Raw genomic sequence first — 11,535 nt, 5'->3', positions numbered from 1 at the left:
TATTTTTTTTCTGGGGACAACCCAAAATTTTGGGATTTTCTTTTACTTTCACCTTCAGTGATGGTAAACGGGACAAATGGGGTGAATCTACTGAACGGTGGCACAGAGAGAGCAATAAAAACTGACAAGCATTTGAATCTCTTTCCGCTTTATCCAAAACGAAAGAAAAAGTTTTGCCTTTAGCTCTACTTGAAATGCTGTATTAGAGTCCTTGCCTAGTTATACAATTGGAGAACTGACACTGGTTAAAGGGAAAGTAAAAAGGACCAGGAGTGTTAAAGAAGTACACTAAATCTAGATTGTCTCATAAAGGGCCATTAAAAGCCTTTTCTGTAAAAGAGATATAAACCTGCTGACGGTAGTTTTGCTCTTGACAGATCCATTTGGGTGGGAGGCCAGGTTGTTATACCCATCAAATTGCCTAATAATGAAGAGGACACCAGGGGCTATGGGCACAGGATAATAAATATATGGTGCTGTGGATACATAACTGTGCATGTGACGGAACGCCTTAAAGTGGACTTGTATGGACCTTGCACTTGTATGTAAGGTCTGCTGTTAACCTTTAATGCGCCAACCACCTTGCTAAGAACACTGTGAATAAAGTTCTAAAAAAAAAAAATACATTATACTCCTCTTTTCTCCATCTTCCATGGTGCAGGGGGTGAAATCATCATTCTTCCAGGGTATGCTTCTCCCAGGTCTGAAGTTCCAGTAAATGCTACTTCATTGTCATAGGAAAGGATACTCCAAGATCCAACAATGTCCTAGGGAATGCTATTCCATGGCCTGAAAGGGTCCCAGGAAATGCTGATCCAAGGTCTGACAAAGTTCTTGGAAATGCTACTCCAGAGGCTGACAAGGTCCTAGGGGAATCTTACTCCAAAGTTCAAGAAGATCCTAGGTATACTACTATAAGGTCCGAGGGAATGCTTCTTCAAGGTCTTGTGAGGTCCCAGGGAATGCTACTTCAAGGTCCAAGAGAGTCCATGGGAATGCTAGTACAAGGTCCTAGGAAACATTACTCGAAGGTCCGACAAGGTCCCACGGAATGCTACTCCCAGATCTGATGAGCTCCCAGGGAATGCTACTCCTAGGTCCGACGATGTCCCAGGGAATGCTACTCCCAGATCTGATGAGCTCCCAGGGAATGCTACTCCTAGGTCCGACAAGGTCCCAGGGAATGCTACTCCCAGATCTGATGAGCTCCCAGGGAATGCTACTCCTAGGTCCGACGATGTCCCAGGGAATGCTACTCCCAGATCTGATGAGCTCCCAGGGAATGCTACTCCTAGGTCCGACAAGGTCCCAGGGAATGCTACTCCCAGATCTGATGAGCTCCCAGGGAATGCTACTCCTAGGTCCGACGAGGTCCCAGGGAATGCTACTCCCAGATCTGATGAGCTCCCAGGGAATGCTACTCCTAGGTCCGACGAGGTCCCAGGGAATGCTACTCCCAGATCTGATGAGCTCCCAGGGAATGCTACTCCTAGGTCCGACCAGGTCCTAGGGAATGCTACTGCTGTGTCTGATGAGGTCCCAGGGAATGCTACTCCTAGGTCCGACAAGGTCCTAGGGAATGCTACTGCTGTGTCTGATGAGGTCCCAGGATATGCTACTTATGGTTTTGATGAGGTCCTAGGGAATGCTAGTTTAAAATCCAACGAGGTTCTAGGGAATGATATTCCATGGTCTGACAAGGTCCTAGGGCAGTGATGGTGAACCTTAGCTCCCCAAATGTTTTGGAACTCTGTTTCCCATGATGCTCATGCACTCTGCAGTGTAGTTGAGCATCATGGGAAATGTAGTTCAAAAATATCTGGGGTGCCAAGGTTTGCCATCACTGTCCTAGGGGGAGCTACCAAAAAGTCCTAGGGGAATCTTGCTCCAAAATCCAAGGTATACTACTGTAATGTCCAAGTAAATGCTTCTCCAAGGTCTGGTGAGGTCCCAGGGAATGCTGCTCTGGTTCAAGAGAATGCTTCTCCAAGAACTAGTGAGTTCCCAGGGAATGCTACTGCATGGTCCAAGAGGGGTCCTAGGAAATGTTACTTGAAGGTCCAACAATGTCCCAGGGAATGCTACTCCAAGGTCAGATGAGGTCCTAGGGAATGCTACTCCAAGGTCAGATGAGGTCCTAGGGAGTGCTACTCCAAGGTCAGATGAGGTCCTAGGGAATGCTACTCCAAGGTCAGATAAGGTCCTAGGGAATGCTACTCCTAGGTCAGATGAGGTCCTAGGGAATGCTACTCCTAGGTCAGATGAGGTCCTAGGGAATGATACTCCTAGGTCAGATGAGGTCCTAGGGAATGATACTTCCTTGTCCTAGGGCAGTGATGGCAAACCTTGGCACCCCAGATGTTTTGGAACTACATTTCCCATGATGCTCAACTATACTGCAGAGTGCATGAGCCTCATGGGAAGTGTAGTTCCAAAACACCTGGGGTGCCAAGGTTCGCCATCACTGTCCTAGGGAATGCTACTCCAAGATCTGACAAAGTTCTTGGAAATGCTACTCCAGACTCTGACATTGTCCTAGGGGAATCTTAATCCAAAGTTCAAGGAGATCCTAGGTATACTACTAAAAGGGCCAAAGGATTGCTTCTCCAAGGTCTGGTGAGGTTCAAGGGAATGCTACTTCAAGATCCTAGGAAATGTCACTCGAAGGTCCGACAAGGCCCTAGGGAATGCTGCTTTAAGATCTGCTGAGGTCCCCAGAGAATTCTTGGGCGGAGAGGGTCCAAGGGGATACTACAAGCTCAGATGAGGTCTTAGGGAATGCTTCTCTAAGGTTTAACAAGGCTCCATATCTTCACAGTGCTGGGAATGTCTTCTCGGCCAGATTTTTGGGAACTCTACATTCCCACGTCTGGCTGGAAGGAGGTTGAGGTCATCCTTGCTAGGCACTGCAGGTGGGGAAGGGTGAGTATATTATTATTCCTCTGTTTGAGGCATTAAAAAAAAAAAAAAAAAAAACGTCCTTGCGGCGGATATGCAAGGCACAGGAGGGCACACGTAGAAAGCGGAAAATACCGGTATGTTGCCAGTGTAAGGAAGAAAATAGAGATTTGTAAAGTGCTACGCAAACTGTTGGCGCTATATAAATCCTGTGGGGAAAAAATTTGATTTTACTAAACAAGAATGTTATTAAAATCTTAAAAATAAAAAATACACAATGTAACTGTTGCCCTTTAACACTTCTGAGCCCTTTCGTTTCCTGGTGAAAGTAACAAATTATTCAAGCCAGAGACAGCCAGGCAAACTGTATTTTTAAGAAGCAGTCATCAATACATCCCCGTACATTGCTCAATACATGTTTCCTTTAAAGCAGGGGTCTCCAAACTACGGCCCTCCAGTTGTTCAGGAACTACAATTCCCATCATGCCTGGCCATGTCAGAGTTTGCAATGCCTCATGGGACATGTAGTTCCACGACAGCTGGAGGGCCATAGTTTGGAGATCCCTGCTTTAAAGCCTAATTGAACTTTCAGTTTAAATCTGAAGTATATTCCAGGTGCATCAAAGCAAAAGTTGTGTAATATTTTTTGTGTGTGTGTAAAGCAGCTATAGCCTGAGCAGAAAAGCCTGTCCTTTACCAGCATAATGTAGAGCAGGTTCCTTGCTCTCTCTGTGGAAGCAGTGGTCTCGCTGCAGAAGTCTGAAACCTTCCCTGCTGAGTCAGTCCTATAGCTGTGCAATCAGCAAAGCTCACACTCCCTGCTGATTAGGGAGCGCTGCTTCCCCACAAAGAACAAGGGTCCTTCTCTGCAGCATGCTGGCAGGGGGGACAGGCTTTTCTACTCGAGCTGTAGCTGCTTTCTAAACAAGAGTGCAAGACTTTGCACACCTTGCACCTGCAATGTATTTAGCCGATTTAAACTGAAAGTTCAGTTGGGCATTAAAAAACAATATTTCATTTGCGTATCTTCTTTCTTTCTTTTTCTAGTTTACAAAGTCATGGAGAGCAGAAAGTGTTCATTGTGTTCAAGGGTCAGACAGCCTTAGGACACCAAACTGAATAATTGTCACACAACTGCTCTGTTCTGTATGGGTTTAGAGGTGATGGGAGGGGTGATATAATGCATCTATTTGTAACAAGTGTCTCTACCAGACGTGGAAACCTTATGCCCGTACAGCTGTAGAGGAACTATTAGGTCACAATAAAGCTTGCTGAGATTTGTAGTTCAGCAACAGCTGAAGGGAATTGTGCTACTGTTGTAAACAGTATAGGGCAGGGATATGCAATTAGTGGACCTCCAACTGTTGCAAAACTACAAGTCCCATCATGCTTCTGCCTCTGGGTGTCATGCTTGTGGCTGTCAGTCTTGCTATGCCTCATGGGACTTGTAGTTCTGCAACAGCTGGAGGTCTGCAAATTGCATATCCCTGGTATAGGGAATGCACTAGAAACTAGTGTCTGAACACCCGTTACAGTGTAACCTGTTTTTTTCTTTCTGTTTTTTTATATATATATTTTTATGTCCTATGAAGAGGTGGCGCCTCCTGGCTCACATACAGTGAAATTGCAGCTGTATGCACAAGCTATCTCTTTGTATCCAAGTGCTTTCCATGGGCTGCTGTAAGCTTTTAATGTTGGTTCTTTGTAGGATTTTCTCCTTTTGTGTTTTTTTTTAAGTAACTAGGACAGAAAATTGAATAAAAAGAATGAAAATGGCTTCAGTCCCTATTGTGTATTTATTTTTATTTTTTTTTACTCTTGGTGCTGCTGGCAATCTATAGTGGATATAAAAAGTCTACACACCCCTGTTAAAATGTTAGGTTTCGGTCATGTAAAAAAAAAAAAAAAAATGAGACATATAAATCCCATCAAAACTTTTTCCACCTTTTTAATATGACCTATAAACAACTCAGTTGAAAAACAAACAACTAATATTTTAGGGGGGGGGTAAAAAAAACACTAAAATAATGTTGTTGCATAAATGTGCACACCAGGGGCGGCCCATCCATAAGGGCGCACGTCCGTCCCGTCTATCACGCCACCCACTATATGTAGAATGGATAGATTCATGCATTGCATGAATCTATATCTATCCATGGCCACCCCCTACTAAGGCATCTGGACCCTTTTCTAGCGGCTGGATTACAGCGGTGGGAGTGTTTTTTATTTTTATTATTAAAAGCACCCGATTAGAGCCATAGGCTTCAAAAAAGGTGGCCTGGTGGCTCAGAGCCCACGGGGGGTAGGTGTCGCAGTGAGGCTGCATTTGATGGAGCGCAGTGAGGCTTCATTTGATGGGGCACAGTGAGGCTTCGTTTGATTGGGCACAGTGAGGCTTCGTTTGATTGGGCACAGTGAGGCTTCGTTTGATGGGGCACAGTTGGCTGCGTTTGATGGGGCACAGTTGGCTGCGTTTGATGGGGCTCAGTGAGGCTGCAATTGATGTGTTTTTTTTCCAGTTTGTTTGCACCCCTCCCCTAAAAAAAATTGAGCACCAGCCGCCACTGGTGGATTGTAACTGGGGATTTAGCTGTGTTCAGAATCAAGCAATCGCATTCAAGCTCATGTTAAATAGGAGTCAGTACACACATGCCATCATTGAGCCTGGGTTCACACTTCTGATGCGAGAACCAACGTGATTACAGTCCCGGTTCCCCCATCGCATCTCTCCCGCTGGCAGTTCACACTGTCCTCTACGAACCACTGTGGGTGTCAATACATTGTTAATGACACCCCTAGATCGGTTCACAGATCGCAGTGCGAACTGTGAACTCGCACAGGAATTGGTTGGCATAGGTGAGAACACCCATGCTACCCGATTTCAGTGCGGGAAAATAAAAGTCCCTGCACCTCGCATTGCACAGACATCACATGTGATCGGCATCACAGTGCCGGTGCGAATCACATGCGATGTCTGAGAAATCAGTGCTACATATAATTACCAACTAATAAATAATAATAAATTGATGTGATCAAATGGCACCAAAAAAATAAATAAGCTCTATTTGTGGGGGAAAAAAAATCATAAAAATGTTGCTTTGGCACAGCAATTGTCATTCAAAATGTGAGAGCGCAGAAAGGTAAACATTGGTCTGGGCAGGAAGGTGTATAAGTGGTCCAGTTTTAAAGTGCCTCTGATTAACCCTAAATAAAGTTCAGCTGTTCTAGTAGGTCATTCCTGACATTTTTTTCTTTAGCCGCATCCTACAGCAAAAGCCATGGTCCGCAGAGAGCTTCCAAATCATCAGAGGGATCTTTTTGTTATCAGTCAGGAGAATGGAACAAAAGCGTTTCAAAGGCATTAGATATACCATGGAACACAGTGAAGACAGTCATCATCAAGTGGAGAAAATATGGCACAACAGTGACAAAATGTACCTCCAAAAATTGATGAAACAATGAGAAGAAAACTGGTCAGGGAGGTTGCCAAGAGGCCTACAGCATGATTAAAGGAGCTGCAGGGATATCTGGCTGATGAATGGGGAAAAGGGGGGACATTTTTATGTCAATATGTCTCCTTCCCAGGCGCTTCGTTCCCAATATTCAAGACTCAGGTTTTCTTCAAATAAATATGAAGTTTATTCTTTAAGATAGACAAGCAAACAGTCAATGCTTACATAATGACAGCTGGTAACACATGGCAAGATGGTAATTCAGAAGGTTTCAGATGGTATGATATGATGGTACATCATCTTTCTGCTGTGAGAGGTCCCTTCCAGCAGGGTCGGGTGACCCCGAATTCCTTAGCTAGCAATTCAAACCACATGGATTCTTATACTGTTCTAAAAGCCAAGCTAAGCATGTTTACTTTTAAAATAGCTCCAAGAAAGGTGGTGAGCTCCTGTCACAAACGTAACACCCACTTGTATATATTAAGTAACACATCTTCTCCACCCATTGTCTTGACGTAGAACTCCAAAAATACATGTAACCTACACAGCAACTGACCTTCGTCTGTCCTCAAGAAACCTCAAAATGGCCATGTTTAAATATTAATTCTCAGACACCTTTATCACATAAAATAGTAATAAATTCAAAATCTAACACTGGCAAGTACTGGCTGTGTGGTACATGTGACAACAATCTCCCGTATTCTTCATATGTCTGGGCTATGGGGTAGAGTGGCAAGACAGAAGCCTTTTCTTACCAGGAAAAACATCCAAGCCCGGCTAAATTTTGCAAAACACATCAAAAGTCTCCCAAAAGCATGTGGGAAAATATGTTGTGGTCTGATGAAACCAGGGTTGAACTTTTTGGCCATAGTTCCAAAAGATGTGTTTGGTGCAAAAACAACACTGCATATCGCCAAAAGAACACCATACCCACCATGAAGCATGGTGATGGTAGCATCATGCTTTGGGGCTGTTTTTCTTCAGCTAGAACAGGGGCCTTAGTCAAGGTAGAGGGAATTATGAACAGTTCCAAATGCCAGTTAATATTGGCACAAAACCTTCAGGCTTCTGCTACAAAGCTGAATATAAAGAGGAACTTCATCTTTCAGCATGACAACGACCCAAAGCATACTTCCAAATCAACAAAGGATTGACTTCACCAGAAGAATAACGTTTTGGAATGGCCCAGCCAGAGACCAGAAATGAACAAGGCGTCTCCCCGCAGGGATGTAGTCCCAAGGGAGGGGGCGAGCACGCTGACCAACCCACCGCCGGAACAGCTCGGATGATGGGGGCAAGCTTACACGGGAGGAACAGGAAGTGAGAAATTCAGACAAACAAAAAAATATTTAGAAGGGAAATCGAAGGAAAAGGTAAGTGAACCAACAAGGCACAAGCTTAAAGGGGTTGAAAAGGTAAAACATGATTTCCCTAAATAGCTTCCTTTACCTTAGTGCAGTCCTCCTTCACTTACCTCATCCTTCCATTTTGCTTTTAAATGTCCTTATTTCTTCTGAGAAATCCTCACTTCCTGTTCTTCTGTCTGTAACTACACACCGTAAAGCAAGGCTTTCTTCCTGGTGCGGAGAAAGCCTCTTGAGGGGGCAGCAGGCAAGTCAGGACTCTCTCTACTTTGCAGATAGAGAAAGGAGCTGTGTGTTAGTGGACGTTCTGACACTCCTGCTCGCCCCCTCACGAGGCTTTCTCCACACCAGGGAGAAAGCCTCACATTACTGTGTGTAGTTACAGACAGAAGAACAGGAAGTGAGGAAATAAGGACATTTAAAAGCAAAATGGAAGGATGAGGTAAGTGAAGGAGGACTGCACTAAGGTAAAGGAAGCTATTTAGGAAATTTTTCATTTACCTTTACAACCCTTTTTAAAGGAACCTATTTAGAAAATAAAAAACAAACCTCTACAACCCCTTTAAACCTCTCTTCTTCTAATTTTAATGAGTGGCCACGTGTCTTGTTAAACTTCCTTCCGCAAAAAAAGTTTTATCCCTATTGTGGGGTCACCAGTACGGTATTTATAAATTGAAATCATATCCCCTCTCAAGCGTCTTCTCCAGAGAGAATAAGTTCAGTGCTCACAACCTTTCCTCATAACTAATGTCCTCCAGACCCTTTATTAGCTTTGTTGCCCTTCTCTGTACTCGCTCCATTTCCAGTACATCCTTCCTGAGGACTGCTGCCCAGAACTGGACAGCATACTCCAGGTGCGGCCGGACCAGAGTCTTGTAGAGTGGGAGAATTATTGTTTTATCTCTGGAGTTAATCCCCTTTTTAATGCCAATATTCAGTTTGCTTTGTTAGCAGCAGCTTGGCATTGCTGAGCCTGTCATCTACTAGGACCCCCTGATCATTTTCCATCCTAGATTCCCCCAGTGTAAAGATTGCATTCATATTTTTGCCACCCAAATGCATTATTTAAATTTTTTCTACATTAAACCTCATTTGCCATGTAGTTGACCACCCCATTCAAATGGCCTAAAAGCAAAAAGCTATGTGTGGCGGAAAACTTACACTGCACATCACCCTGAACACACCATCCCCACCGTGAAACATGGTGGTGGCAGCATCATGTTGTGGGGATTCTTTTCTTCAGCAAGGACATGGAAGCTGGTCAGAGTTGATGGGAAGATGGATGGAGCCAAATACAGGACAATCTTAGAAGAAACCCTGTTAGAGTCTGCAAAAGACTTGAGACTTGGGTGGAGGTTCACCTTCCAGCAGGACAACAACCCTAAACATACAGCCAAAGCTACAATGGAATGGTTTAGATCAAAGCATATTCATGTGTTAGAATGGCCCAGTCACAGTCCAGACCTAAATCCAACAGAGAATCTGTGGCAAAGACTTAAAAATCGCTGTTCACAGACGCTCTCCATCCAATCTGACAGAGCTTGAGATATTTTACAAAGAAGAATGGGCAGAAATGTCCCTCTCTAGATGTGCAAAGCTGGTAGAGACATCCCCAAAAAGACTTGCAGCTGTAATTGCAGCGAAAGGAGGTTCTACAAAGTATTGACTCCGGGGGGCGCCATACAAATGTGTACCACACATATTTATTTGTAAATTTTCCTTCCACTTCACAATTATGTGCCACTTTGTGTCGGTCTATCACATAAAATCCCAATAAAATACATTTACATTTTTGGTTGTAACATGACAAAATGTGGAAAATGTCAAGGGGTATGAATACTTTTTCAAGGCACTGTAGTTTTCGATTAACTCTAAATGGATAGCCCATACAGATTTTTAACCACTTGCCGACCTGCCACCATCATTATGCTGCTGCAGGTCAGCACAGGTGTCGTAGAGGTGTCGTAGCTGTACGTCGGCTCCTTTAAGCGGCATAGCAGGCGCGCGTGTGCCGCCGGAGGCGTCCGCTGCATCGCAGGGGTGCCAATACTGGTGACCGGCGATCGCGGGCACGAGAGGCAGAACAGGGATGTGTGTGTGTAAACACACACATCCCTGTTCTGTTCTGTGAGGAGATACAGATTGTGAGTTCCTAATAGCTAGGAACCACGATCTGTCATTTCCTCTGGTCGGTCCCCTCCCCCCACAGTTAGAACACACTGTCAAGGAACATATTTAACTCCTTGATCGCCCCCTAGTGTTAATCCTGCCAGTGACATTTATAGAGTAATCAGTGCATATTTATAGCACTGTTCGCTGTATAAATGTGAATCGTCCCAAAAATGTGTCAAAAGTGTCCGATGTGTCCGCCGCAATGTCGCAGTCCCAATAAAAATCGCAGATCGCCGCCATTACTAGTAAAAAAAGAATAATAAAACATTTCAGAATTCTATTCCCTATTTTGTTGATGCCATAACTTTTGCGCAAACCAATCACTATACGCTTATTGCGATTTTTTTCCCAGAAAAAAGTAGAAGAATACATATCGGCCTAAACTGAGAAAAAAAATAGTTTTTTTTTTTTTTAAATTGGGATACTTATTATAGCAAAAAGTAAAAAATATTGTGGGTTTTTTTTCAAAATTTTCGCTCTTTGTTGTTTATAGTGCAAAAAATAAAAACCGCAGAGGTGATCAAATACCACCAAAAGAAAGCTCTATTTGTAGGAAAAACAGGACGTCAATTTTGTTTGAGAGCCACGTCGCACGACCGCGCAATTTTCATTTAAAGCGTGACAGTGCCGAAAGCTGAAATTTTGCCTGGGCAGGAAGGGGGCATATGTGCCAAGTAAGCAAGTGGTTAAAGCGGAGGGCCACACAAAAAGTGAACCTCCGCTTTTCGGAACCCCTCCCCCCTCCGGTGTCACATTTGGCACCTTTCAGGGGGAGGGAGGTGCAGATAACTGTCTAATACAGATATTTGCTCCCACTTCTGGGAATAGACTCCCGCGGGAGTCACGCCCCTTTGCGTCACCCCCGCTGTCTTCTGGGAAACACACTGGTCTCAGGAGACAGCAGGGACCAGTAATTATGCACCGCGCGACTCATGCATGTGCATTAGGGAACCGGGTAGTGAAGCCGCAACGCTTTACTTCCTGATTTCCTCACCGAGCATGGAGGCGGGTAAGGATGAGCTCTGGCGTGTTCGCATAGAAGCCCGCCAGGAAGTGTGCACGGCGCTGCGCTAATAACAGCCAGGGAGACATTTCACGATCCCTGCAGCCGAGCATCGGGACAATGTCTCCCTGGCTGTGATTAGCGCAGCGCCGTGCACACTTCCTGGCGGGCTCTGCACGTGTACTATGCGAACACGCCAGAGCTCATCCTTAGCGACGGGGGCAGCCGAGAGACGAGCGATTGCTCGGCCTCAGCTACCGACATCGCGGGCGCGCTGGACAGGTAAGTGTCGATTTATTAAAAGTCAGCAGCTGCAGTATTTGTAGCTGCTGGCTTTTTATAAAGACAGCTGTGCTGAAATAAAGTTATGAGGGATATTTCTCTCCTTGTTTAGTGTTTTAAAATGAATTGCTCCCTGTTCATTATCTCAGAGCTGCAACCAGCTTGTGACACATTGCTTATCTCTATAAGACAGACAATCTACCTCTTTTTTTTCCCCCCTCTCTATCGTGTCAGAATGTCTATCTTCTCTCCTCTATAGCGTCAGCCAGTCTATCCTCCCTTCTCTATGGTGTCAGCCAGTCTATCCTTCCTTCTCTATGGTGTCAGCCAGTCTATCCTCCCTTCTCTATGGTGTCAGCCAGTC

The sequence above is a fragment of the Rana temporaria genome, chromosome 9, assembly GCF_905171775.1.
Source record: "Rana temporaria chromosome 9, aRanTem1.1, whole genome shotgun sequence".
In the NCBI taxonomy this organism is placed as follows: domain Eukaryota; kingdom Metazoa; phylum Chordata; class Amphibia; order Anura; family Ranidae; genus Rana; species Rana temporaria.
The sequence above is the reverse complement of the archived record's forward strand: the minus strand, read 5'-3'. Positions refer to the sequence as shown.